The following is a 12656-nucleotide window of genomic DNA, read 5'->3' as shown; positions in this document are numbered from 1 at the left end:
AATGACTTCCTGAAGATTTATTTAGTGTTAACGTGGACGTAACGGACCACATTTGTGTCAGTATGTCAGAGTTGGTCTGGATTCAAACAAGAAAAGCAGAAGAATATTTCAATAAGAGAGAGATTTATTGATAATTCGGTTATATTGCACACAGAGAAGCAATCTGATGTAAAATGCTGACAAAAAACATTCCGTGTTTTACTAAAGGGAAATAAAACGATATAAAAACACAGCGGCTGCATGGAGGGGTTAGTCTGGATCCCTTTACGGCTAAACTTACACTATTTTCACCCATATATTTGTTCATTTAGTGGTTGTGGCCGCGGTTAGCAGACTGTAGAGGAAACCAGCTGTTTCACCTTCCAAAGTTCCGCTTTGGTCGTTGGTCTGCAGCTGCCTCAGTGGGTAGTTTTCCTGCTAATGTGGGACTCTGGAGTTTTACCCAACATGTGAAACACCAGAGTCCCACAAACGGACCAACGACTGCGGTGTCCGGGGAGCTAAAATGAGGGTTTTTCTCAATGGAGTCTGGTGGCTGAGAGCGAAGGCGTCAGTTGCTGCTTTAAGCGGCTGCTCGACACCAAGTACAGCAGAGGAAACATCCCAAATGTAGCGGACACTTGAGTTTCTGTAGGTTGCCTTTTAGGCGTGTTGAATGGGTTTTTTGGGGTTCACTCCTCAGCTGCTGGACTCCTGTCTGCTCCTCCAAAGCGCTGAAACTTTCTGCTGTAGCTAACCCTTAAAAACATGGAGCCTCTTGTGTTGGTTCTTGTGGACAACTTTCCTGTTAGCTGGAACATTTCAGAGTTCTCCTCAGACTGGATTCAGTGGACATAAAGGTGTCTTTAACAGAGGGAACGAGGCTGCTCTGCTCTCTGGATTCATCTCTGTGCTTCAGCCCGGCAGGAGCAGCCAATCAGGAGGCGGGGCTTGTTCCAAACTCTCCCATTGGTTATTGCTTGTGACGTCAGAGACGGACAAAGCTCCTACTGGCTCCTGAAGCCGGAGCAGCGGAAGTGTTTCTGGAGGAATGGCAGCAGAGCCGCTTGTAATGTTCACAGCTTCTGTTTGACACCTCAGACTTTATAAAACTCATACAACACCATCAGAACACATGGTCACCACATGGACCTTTAGAAGTTCAGGCTTTCTAAACACACACATCAGTTCAATCCAGATGTTTTCCACATCTTTTCACGGTTTCCTGCTTTGGCTTCATAACTCAGATGGAATCAGTCAGTGAGAAACACAGCAGGCTGTGAGAGAAAGTAAAGGTGTTCACCGAGGCTGAACCTGAGGGACGCATCACTGAAATGACTGAGTGTTACTCCCTTCAGTTGGAATCACCAACACAAGTCCTTCCTCTCATGCACGGGCATTTATTTGCACATGGCTGTGGTCAGTCATGCTGTGAGAACTAGAGAAATGAAAACAAACAAATCATAAACTGAACTTCACAGGATACAAAGCCTTTCCAAAGAGAATAAACATTAAAGAAACATCTGGAGCACAAACAGCTTCCATAATGCGCTCCATTTGCTTGCAATGTGCCGTGTTTGCATGCAGTGAAACAGGTGATGTGAAAGCGTCGGTGCAGCATCTTAAACACGTGGGAACATCATGTGAACACCACTCTGCAGACCTCATTGGCCGCGTTAACTCAAGGGCAGCAAGAAAGGAAACTTCAAGCGTTGGGTCTCATCCAAATCTCCGAAGCCTTATTCAGCAGCTTCATGACGTCATCTTCTGAGTAACACGCCAGCTGAGGAGCTCTGCTGCTCGTGGGCTGAGTGCGTCTGAATAACGCCCCGCCCCTCTACAACACAACAACACTCCTTCCACTATTGGAACATCTCTCCGGGACGTGGTTTACAACTCAAAAATATAAACTCAACAAGCAAATAACACAGATGTAACTTTTCTTTGTCCTCTGCTGCTTCTCCTGCTCTGGTAAAAAACCACAGGCCCCAGCCCAACCCATCCTGGTCCTATACCAGTCCCTGTACTTACAGGAAATGGACCCACAGTTCTTCCTGTCTAACAAAGAAACAAAGAAACACAAAACAAACAATTATTAACCTACAAATAAACTCTGTCAATAACTCCCCAAAAATACAAAGTAAACTAAGAATACATTTGAACAAAATTCAAAGTAATGAAGATCAGGAATAAATAGCTCCAACAGTATTTATATTTCCATGATTTATTTTACCCGACTCACAGCTCACAGCTCTCTCTCCCTCTCGGCTTTATTTTGAAGGAAGCGGGAGTTCCTTCATTGTGTACATAATTATTTTATTCTAATGGTGCAGTGTTGAATGTTAGAATATTATTACTTTTAGCCTTTTTCACAATGATTTGGGACGTGGTTTGGAACTTGTTTGTACATTCCTGCGCACACTCTGGGTGACTGATTCAAGTGACTCGAGAACCCGATTCACTTTAGTGAGTGACTCGAGTCAGTAAAAGGAATCGAGTATCCCATCACTACATTGAAATGTGGGAAATCTTTATAAAATTAAGTTTTATGATGGAAGAGAGCTGTCATATTAATACTTTAACAACACTGTCATAGATAGATAGATCAGTTTCAAACTAAACTTCTCCTAAAGATTGTTGTACTTTGTCAGTTTGAATGTTTTACTGACAGCATTGTTGTCCCGTTGTGTCTGAAATGGAGGGAAATCTGTTCCAAAGTCATTTTGTTCATGATGCAGGCAGCCAGCTGCAGTCTGCAGATTCAGTCTTTATGCTGTGAGCAGGGCGTTTCTGCCCTCTAGTGGCCACAGATGGTATCTACAGAAAAGGTAAAGCTCAAGATGTTACAACTGACTAGCACTTCCGGTAAGACCTTTCACAATAAAATGCTGTTAACGCTGTGCTGCACCTCACAGACGTAATATAAAGCTGTTTGATCTGTTAACAGCTGAAACTTGTTTTACTCAGGAGTGACTGAATGTAAATAAGTTGGTGGCCTCTTTGTGTGAAAGGCGCAGGTTTCTTCTTCAAGTGTAAACTAAGCTACAGTTAACGCTAGCTAGTAGTTAGCAGCCGTTAGCTAGCATCTTTGTTCGCTCCGGTTATATTTAGTTTAAAAGTTAAGTACAGAATGAGTGAATGTGGTGCTAAAACGTGGCTACTTCATGTGACAGTAAATGTAAACAGAGCAGACTTTATAGTTCTCGCTGTACCATGGTACTGGTGATCTGACTTCCGGTTAAATCATGAAGCATTGATTGATGTAGCTGTGCGGTTTAACCGCTAGAGGGCAGTAATAACGGCCATTTCATTTCCCAGCGCTTCTTCATGGCAGATATGAATGAATAAACACACACAATAAGGTCTGTGGAACACAAACATGATGCATGATGAACTTCTCGACTGTAACATGTGTTTAGGTAGAATTAAGACTCTTCTGAGGCTCCAACAACTTTCTGCTTTCAGCCTTTCTGCTGCTCAGGATGCAGAAGCTGCAAACTCTCCTGAAAAACCTTGTTTTTAAAATGGAATTATGATTTTTCAGTGGTTTTGACAGTTCGGACTCTTTGATTATAAGGTCACTCAGACATATTGCATCATAATCACACCTCTACGTGATGAAGGACACTGCTTGGCCACAGAGTTAGAAACATGGCTGCTGATGGAAACTGAAGTCTCAGCTTTTAACTCAACATGACACTTTTCTTTGGACACATTTCCCCTCCTGTGGGCTCATTCACTCCTTCAGGCACTAAGCTGCTGCGCTGCCAACATCTGGACACAATACAGATGCAGATGACTCTGAGAGCGTGTCCGAGGGCTCAAATGAAAAGTTGATCTGTATGGATGGGGAACACTTTGCTCAGTTTAACTGAACGCTCACATGTAAGGTAGAAACACACAGTCTCATGTGAGGGAAAGTAAATAAGTGTCCCAGTTAGAATTCATTTGGACAAATAAAAATCATGGTATGAATGAATAACCACTAAAGGCGTTGATCTGATACGTGATTGATAACAGTCGAGACTGATGGACAATCCCTGCACTTACACACATCTCAAGTAGTTTGTAAAAGGGGAATGAAAGGAACTTTAATACTTTTCAATTCTCATATTGTTATGTTTCCATGTTGTTGTAGTGGCTCAGGTTTCTAGTATCTAATAATTAAGCTTTTATTTAACTTTATTTCTCCCTGTCTCCAGCCTGTGAGCTTGTATTTGGGCCTTCCTTCATTTCTTACGAGACTCTTGGGCTTCCAACAGAAGAATGGGTCTAACGCTGCCGTGGCCGCCTGTGGTCAACAGGATGCTGAGCTGGATCAGTAACACCAGGAACTTTAACCACTCTGAAGCTGTGAAGGAGCTTTTCTTCTTTTCACACACTGAGTTAGCGACTCCACCAGCTAAAGCTGACATTTTCAGCAGGTTGTTCAGTAAACAGAGGACCAAAGCAGAAGCCACTTTAAATAAACTCCCTCATTTCAGCTCCACATTCAGTCAGTTTGATGTCATCAGAGATTCAAAGTCCCTGTTACTGAGTGGCATCAGAGTGCAGTTACCCAAACGTTTGCTCCATGTGCTCCATCCATCCATCCATCCAAACAGCTGCAGACTGACAAACAGGAAGTGGAAGATTCCAACCACATCTATAGAGGAGGGGTCCAGATTGGACCAAGAGCAGCTTCACTGGCAGCTGGAAAACCAGCTTAAAGGTGGATTGTTGCCTCCAGGTGGACTAGAGTGAGGGACATGAGCTGAGGCAGGAAAAGGAAAAGGAGATTATTTTATCTCCACTTGTCTTCTAAAAGTGATCTAGAAGTAAATATGTCTTCTGATGCTTTTTGCAGTGATGTCAGATTGATTTCTCTCCCCTGTGGTGTCCCACCGATGTGTCTCCTGCTCCAAAAGTCTCTGATCCAGTTAAAAGCTGTTCTCTGACTGCTGCTCAGTATTCTGCTGTGTCCACATGAGGGACTTTAAGCCAACGGCTCTGTAATCTGCAGGATTACCTCTGTCTTTGCCTCCGTTTTATTAGAACAATCAGTGTTTACAGGTTATTAAAGATGGATGCCATCACAAAAGTCTGGAACAACAACTAAAAACAGCCCCTTCCAGTGGTTATTGATGTATAAGTTCACCCACTGGAGTTGGTCTGTACTCATAAACACTCTGTGATCAGACTGTCTCTGCAGTTAGGTGAAAACAGAGATTAAATACACACACCAATAAATACAGAGTAAAAGAACTGAAGCAAAACAACCAGCTGACTGTCACAGGAAGACACGATGAGGGGAGAAGAAGAAAAGCACGAGTTAGCAGCTGTTAGCTGCTGTTTATTTCCATAATGAATATTTTTAATTGAAAAAAACAAAACAACCAAAATCATGACTCAGCATATGTGAACAGGGAATATTTTCAAATACAGAAAATATCAAATTTCTTAAGAAAAATACATTATTATACACATAAATATAGGATTGAATGTACCTTCATTAATAGAAATGTAGAGTATTATGGTAATATATTCTGTTCCAGCACTTAGACTGATCCACTGGAGAAGTTTACTCATATTAAAATAAAACTAAATCATTAAAAATGTATCTGATACTTTGGGAGTCTTTGCTTGTTTGTCTTGACAATTATTTATTTGTGAAGCTTTTATTTTATGTCCTCACCGGAAGTGATATCTAATTGCGTCTCTGCTAACTTAACAACCTCTTTGCATCTGTCTCTACCTCTCTTTTTTTGTATTTATTTAGTAATTTATTATTATTAGTTAGTAGTAGTATTTTTTATTAGAATTTGTATTATTATTGTTGTTGTTAATATACAATAATTGTAAATATTAATATTTTTTTGAGCTACTTGACTAATTTGAATTTCCCCCCATTGGGGTAAAGTATTTTTCTATTCTATTTCTATTTCTTCTATGCATCCCTCTATAAGCTGTAACTACACCCTCAGTCAGGATGAACATTGAAATGTGGGAAATCTTTCTAAAATGAGGTTTTATGATGGGAGAGAGCAGTCATATTAATACTTTAACAACACTGTCATATTTAGTTAATGCTGGAGTTTTACCACAGCTCACATTTCTCATCATAACTCAGTGAAGATGGAAAGGAGGAGCAGTTTCAAACCTGCACAGTAACTGGTAAAAACCTTTAAGGATGAAACTTCTCCTAAAGATTGTTGTACTTTGTCAGTTTGAATGTTTTACTGACAGCATTGTTGTCCCGTTGTGTCTGAAATGGAGGGAAATCTGTTCCAAAGTCATTTTGTTCATATTATGAGAATCAAGAATCAAGAATCTTTATTGTCACTATGCAGGCATAGTGAAATTTAGTTCAGGAGCTCTTGGCTTTGGATACACAAAAGATATAAGGCACACAGTATAAAGATATCTAAATAATATACAAAAGAATACAAATAGTAAGCCAAGGCAAGGCAATTTTATTTGTAGAGCACAATTCATACACAAGGCAATTCAAAGTGCTTTACAGCTACATAAAATCACAAGAAGGCAATGAAATCATTAAAAAAACATAAAAAAAAAAATCATTAATTAATTAATTTAAAAGTGAAGAGAGCAGATAAAATAATTTTCAGGTGTCGTAAAAGTTAAAGTAAAAAGTTACAGTGAAGGCAGCCAGCTGCAGTCTGCAGATTCAGTCTTTATGCTGTGAGCAGGGCGTTTCTGCACTCTAGTGGCCACAGATGGTATCTACAGAAAAGGTCAAGCTGGAGATTTACAAATGACTGACACTTCCGGTGGTACCTTTCACAATAAAATACTATTAACAGACGTAATATAAAGCTGTTTGATCTGATAACAGCGGAAACTTGTTTTACTTAGGAGTGGCTGAATGTAAATAAGTTGGTGGCGTATTTGGTGATCTAACTTCCGGTTAAATCATGAAGCATTGATTGATGTAGCTGTGCGGTTTAACCGCTAGAGGGCAGTAATAACGGCCATCTAATTTTCCAGCGCTTCTTCATGGCAGATATGAATGAATAAACACACTGTAGCGAACCCAGCCTGACAATGGTGAAGCTTACTGATGTTTCCAGAAGAATTTATTGATATTCAGCTGTTCGTTTCTTATTTTGCACAAATGCTTTCCTAACTGGAACACCGTAAGAGCTAAGGACAGACACATTAAACAAAATGAGCTCCTACAAACAAATAAACCATCTTAAATGACATGACTCCAAGGCTCATTTTAGCTTAACATCCCCATCCCCAGTCATTTGTAACTCCAGCTTTACCGTTTCTGTAGATACCATCTGTGGCCACTAGAGGGCAGACACGCCCTGCTCACAGCATAAAGACTGAATCTGCGGACTGCAGCTGGCTGCCTTCATCATATGAACAAAATGACTTTGGAACAGATTTCCCTCCATTTCAGACACAACGGGACAACAATGCTGTCAGTAAAACATTCAAACTGATAAAGTACAACAATCTTTAGGAGAAGTTTCATTCTTAAAGATTTTTACCAGTTACTGTGCAGGTTTGAAACTGCTCCTACTTTCCATCTTCACTGAGTAATGATGAGAAAAGTGAGCTGGTAAAACTCCAGCATTAACTAAATATGACAGTGTTGTTAAAGTATTAATATGACTGCTCTCTTCCATCATAAAACCTCATTTTAGAAAGATTTCCCACATTTCAATGTTCATCCTGACTGATGGTGTAGTTACAGATTATGGCCACTAGAGGGAAGCACAGAGACAGATGCAAAGAGGTTGTTAAGTTAGCAGAGACGCAGTTAGATATCACTTCCGGTGAGGACATAAAATAAAAGCTTCCCAAATAATTGTAAGAGCTTTTTTTATGTTGGTGTTGATCCTATATTTATGTACATAATAACGTACTTTTCTTAAGAAATTTACTGTTTTTGTATGTAAAATATTCCCAGTTCACATATGTGATGTTGCTTGCTTTGTTTTCATCATTTAGAAGACATGAATCTTGAATCTAGTTTTCCTTTTCCTGCCTCAGCTCATGTCCCACCAGGGCTCTCAAGTGTTGAATGCAGGCAAGAGTGACATCCCAGGCCGCAGGAATGGGGTTCTGTCATTAATAATATTATTATTAGTGTTGTTGTTATTAATAACTGCTTAATAACTCAGACTCATGGGAGACGTGCTTGTTTCCTGCCGTTTCCAAGACAGAAAGGACCGCGCGTGACTGTCCCGCCCAGCGCGTGAGCCTTGAGAGCCCCGTGTCCCACACTCCTGACTGCAGTTAAAGCAGAAAGTCCTCTTCAGCTGTATTAATACTAAATCAGTTCCTGTCGCACATCTCTCTGGGTTTAGGGTGTTTTATTCCTACCTGAGACGGTAACCCCTGTGAAACCATCACAGGTTAAAGTTGGACTGTTCAGATTCAGTCCATTCTTGTCCTGATAGCATTTAGCTTTAGACTTTTTCTCATGTTTCATGTCTCATTTGTGTGGCTGTTTTCTCTTTTTGTTAACAACATGGATGCTTCTTTAGAGCAGTCTGAATGTTTGCTTTGGGACCAGTAACAGAAGGATGTACATTGTTTACATTCATACGGACACAAAAGGCGTCTGATTCTGATCATTGTGCCAACACAGTTTCTGCAGTGCAGCACTAACTCTGTGTGGGGGGGTCAGCAGGGACCCCTTCAGGGACATTAGGTCAGACGAGCTCTGATGATGACCACATGAGGATGTCTGTCTCTGTATCTGCTGATGGAGAGGAGGCAAAGAGCCGCCGGCAGCGTTCGTCTTGCTGGATGTTTCTGAGCGGCTGCAGCTTCTTCTTCTTCTCTGGAGCTCATATTCATGACGGCACCCTGTGACCATCATCCTGACGTTCACACTTCTGACTGCTGGCTTCAGCAGGAAATCATTTTGTTGTTGTGTGAAACAAAGAGAAGCCATAACTGTTGCATCAGTGCTGTGAGGAGGCTGATTTATTTCTGCTTCTCTGTATTTATTCTGGAGGTCGTCTCAGAGTAACGATGCAGCAGCTGAACACTCAGGAAAAAACAGGTTAAAAGCACTTTAACTGAAAGAAAGGATCAGAAGGATGAGTTTTAGTTCAGTTTAGTTTCCAGCCGAGTGACTCTGTGGCAGAAACAGAGCTGGATCTCAGAGGCCTTTTCTGTACGAGCCAGTTTACAGCAGAAACACTTTGATCTGCTGCTGAGGAGAAGAAATGTTCCAGCGTGTTCATGAGCAGCTGCTGATGGACTCATTCAGAAAGAGGCAGATCCCTGAAGCTTCCAGCTGTTGGCTTTCACACATCATTTCATCAGCTGTGACACAAGTCACGAGTCAGCTTTTAAACAGCAGCAAACAGGTGTGCACGCTAACATTTAGAAATGCAGAATAACAGAAGATATCAGACATTTCTCAGTGAAACTCTCATTCTGGAAGTTGGTGATTAAACAACACTGAGAGTCTGCAGGCTTGTTGGCAGCTCTCAGCTAAATGCTGACAGCACTCAGTCTGCAGCAGGCCTCCAAAGACCTGAGAGTCCAGGCTCCAGTGCGGATCCTCTGGGACCAGACAGCCTGCAAATGGACAAATCACTCATTTAATATGGTTTCTCTTTCCTTCTGAACAGGAAACCTTTTTCTCCGTCTCAGGAGCCAAATCATGTTTGTTTCTGGCTTTGGACCGACTGACTCCACGATGGTGAGATCAGCACTGAGGCTCAGATCTGTGGCCAAGCAGTGTCCTTCATCACGTAGAGGTCTGATTATGATGCAATATGTCTGAGTGACCTCATATTCAAAGAGTCAAAACTGTCAAAAGCACTGAAAAATAATAGTTCCATTTTAAAAACAAGGTTTTTCAGGAGAGTTTGCAGCTTCTGCATCCTGTGCAGCAGAAAGGCTGAAAGCAGAAAGTTGTTGGAGCCTCAGAAGAGTCTTAATTCTACCTAAACACATGTTACAGTGGAGAAGTTCATCATGCATCATGTTTGTGTTCCACAGACCTTATTGTGTGTGTTTATTCATTCATATCTGCCATGAAGAAGCGCTGGGAAATGAAACGGCCGTTGTTACTGCCCTCTAGCGGTTAAACCGCACAGCTACATCAATCAATGCTTCATGATTTAACCGGAAGTCAGATCAGCAGCACCATGGTACAGCGAGAACTATAAAGTCTGCTCTGTTTAAATTTACTGTCACATGAAGTAGCCACGTTTTAGCACCACATTCATTCTCTACTTAACATTTAAACTAAATATAACCGGAGCTAACAAAGATGCTAGCTAACTGCTGCTAACTAGCTAGCGTTAACTGTAGCTTAGTTTACACTTGAAGAAAAAACCTGCGCCTTTCACACAGAGGCCACCAACTTATTTACATTCAGTCACTCCTGAGTAAAACAAGTTTCAGCTGTTCAAACAGCTTTATATTACGTCTGTGAGGTGCAGCATAGCGTTGATAGCATTTAATTGTGAAAGGTACCACCGAAAGTGTAAATCATTTGTAAATCTCCCGCTTTACCTTTTCTGTAGATACCATCTGTGGCCACTAGAGGGCAGAAACGCCCTGCTCACAGCATAAAGACTGAATCTGCAGACTGCAGCTGGCTGCCTTCATCATATGAACAAAATGACTTTGGAACAGATTTCCCTCCATTTCAGACACAACGGGACAACAATGCTGTCAGTAAAACATTCAACCTGACAAAGTACAACAATCTTTAGGAGAAGTTTCATCCTTAAAGCTTTTTACCAGTTACTGTGCAGGTTTGGAACTGCTCCTACTTTCCATCTTCACTGAGAATTAATTGTCAGACAAACAAGCAAAGACTCCCAAAGTATCAGATACATTTTTACTGATTTCTGTTTGTTAGTTTTATTTTAATACTGTGTCTTCGCCAAGTTGTGCAGATGATGCTCTGCAAAGAACCGCTGATGATAATGCACAACAGTCTCCAGCTGAAGTGGTTGATGCAGTCAAAAAGGATGTTTATGCGGACGACTGTTTAAAATCTGTCTCTACAGAAGAAGATGCACATGGTGAAGAGGCCGCCTGATATCTGCTCTAAAGGAGGACTCAGGCTTTCAGAACGGGTCTGCAGCAGTCGTACAGCGCTCATTACAATTCCAGAGCAAAGCAGAGCAACAGTGTTGGTCAAGCTACTTTAAAAAAGTAATTAGTTACAGTTACTAGTTACTGTTCCCAAAAAGTAACTGAGTTAGTAACTCAGTTACCACATTGTAAAAGTAATTAGTTACTCAGCAAAGTAACTGTGCCATTATTTTTTATGTTCTATAACGCTGTTACGTTCAGAATCAGAAATCAGAATCAGAATCAGAATCAGAAATCAGAATCAGAAAAGGTTTTATTGCCAAGTAATTGTACATCACAAGGAATTTGGCCTGGTCTATTTGGTGCCATAAGAACAAGACAAAAAAATATAATAATAATAGAATAAGGTAATAATAAATGTAAAAGAATTTTTTTTTTTTTTTAAAAATATGTGCAAAGTATTTTTAAGAAGAGTGCGTTAATGTAACGCACTCTGTACTGACAGAAAGACAAGACAGAACGTTAATATAACGTCAATATATAAAGTGTCAGTGGGGATAAGGGGTCATGTCAGTGGGGGGGTACAGCGGGCCTTGTTGGTGAGGCCAACTGCAGAGGGGAAGAAGCTGTTCTTGTGGCGGGAGGTTTTGGTCCTGATGGACCGCAGCCTCCTGCCAGAGGGGAGTGCCTCAAAAAGTTTGTGTCCAGGGTGGGAGGGGTCGGCCACAATCTTGCCTGCACGCCTCAGCGTCCTGGAGGCGTACGTTCTATAACATCTTTAACATCAAATATGTTTATATTAACTGACTGAAGAATAAAAGCACTATATACAGTCATTTAGAACATTCGGTATTTATTTGAGCTCAATAGATTGCAGCATAGAAATAAAAACATAAATATTGAATATAAAATTCAAGTGCAAAATTAAGACACACAAATGTAAACTTGGGTAAAAAGAACCAAAGGAAAATCTGGCCATTAAGTAGTGCAATTCTCTGTAACTGCATTTTAGGCCTACTGCACAATAAACAGAACACTATCCTACTCTTATATGTCATAAAGTAACAAGTATATTATATACTCACACACTTTGCATTCAAGTACAAAACCAAATACCCAAAAAAGTAAACTTGGGTAAAAAGAAACAAAGGAAAATTTAACCTTAACTCTGTTAAACTCTGATAAACTCTGTTAAACTCTGATAATAACTCTGTTAAACTCTGATAAACTCTGTTAAACTCTGATAAACTCTGTTAATAACTCTGATATTTTATTCTCCAAAGATGGACTTTTTGAAGGGAAAACTGTTGCTTTAGTAAGTTTTCATTCACCTGCTTTTTCTTTCCTTTAACTAAGAATGTCGGCCAGAGTTGTGGCTGAAAATATTTCTCTAACAAAGACTGATATTTGGCTTTATTTTACCAAACTTATCTGCTGCTCAAATTACAATCAGTCTAATTAAGATCCAAGCAAAACTATACCACCTGCTTACCCTCCCTTAAAGTGTTGAAAGTGTTGAAACACAACTCATAAATGCACATTTCAGAAACCAAATATGGGATGAAACTGAAATCTTAAGTATGAAAATGGATCAGTTTGTGTTTCTTTATGTTTGGTCCTGTTTATCAGCCATGTATGGTGTGACATGCCTA

The sequence above is a fragment of the Odontesthes bonariensis genome, chromosome 11, assembly GCF_027942865.1.
Source record: "Odontesthes bonariensis isolate fOdoBon6 chromosome 11, fOdoBon6.hap1, whole genome shotgun sequence".
In the NCBI taxonomy this organism is placed as follows: domain Eukaryota; kingdom Metazoa; phylum Chordata; class Actinopteri; order Atheriniformes; family Atherinopsidae; genus Odontesthes; species Odontesthes bonariensis.
The sequence above is the reverse complement of the archived record's forward strand: the minus strand, read 5'-3'. Positions refer to the sequence as shown.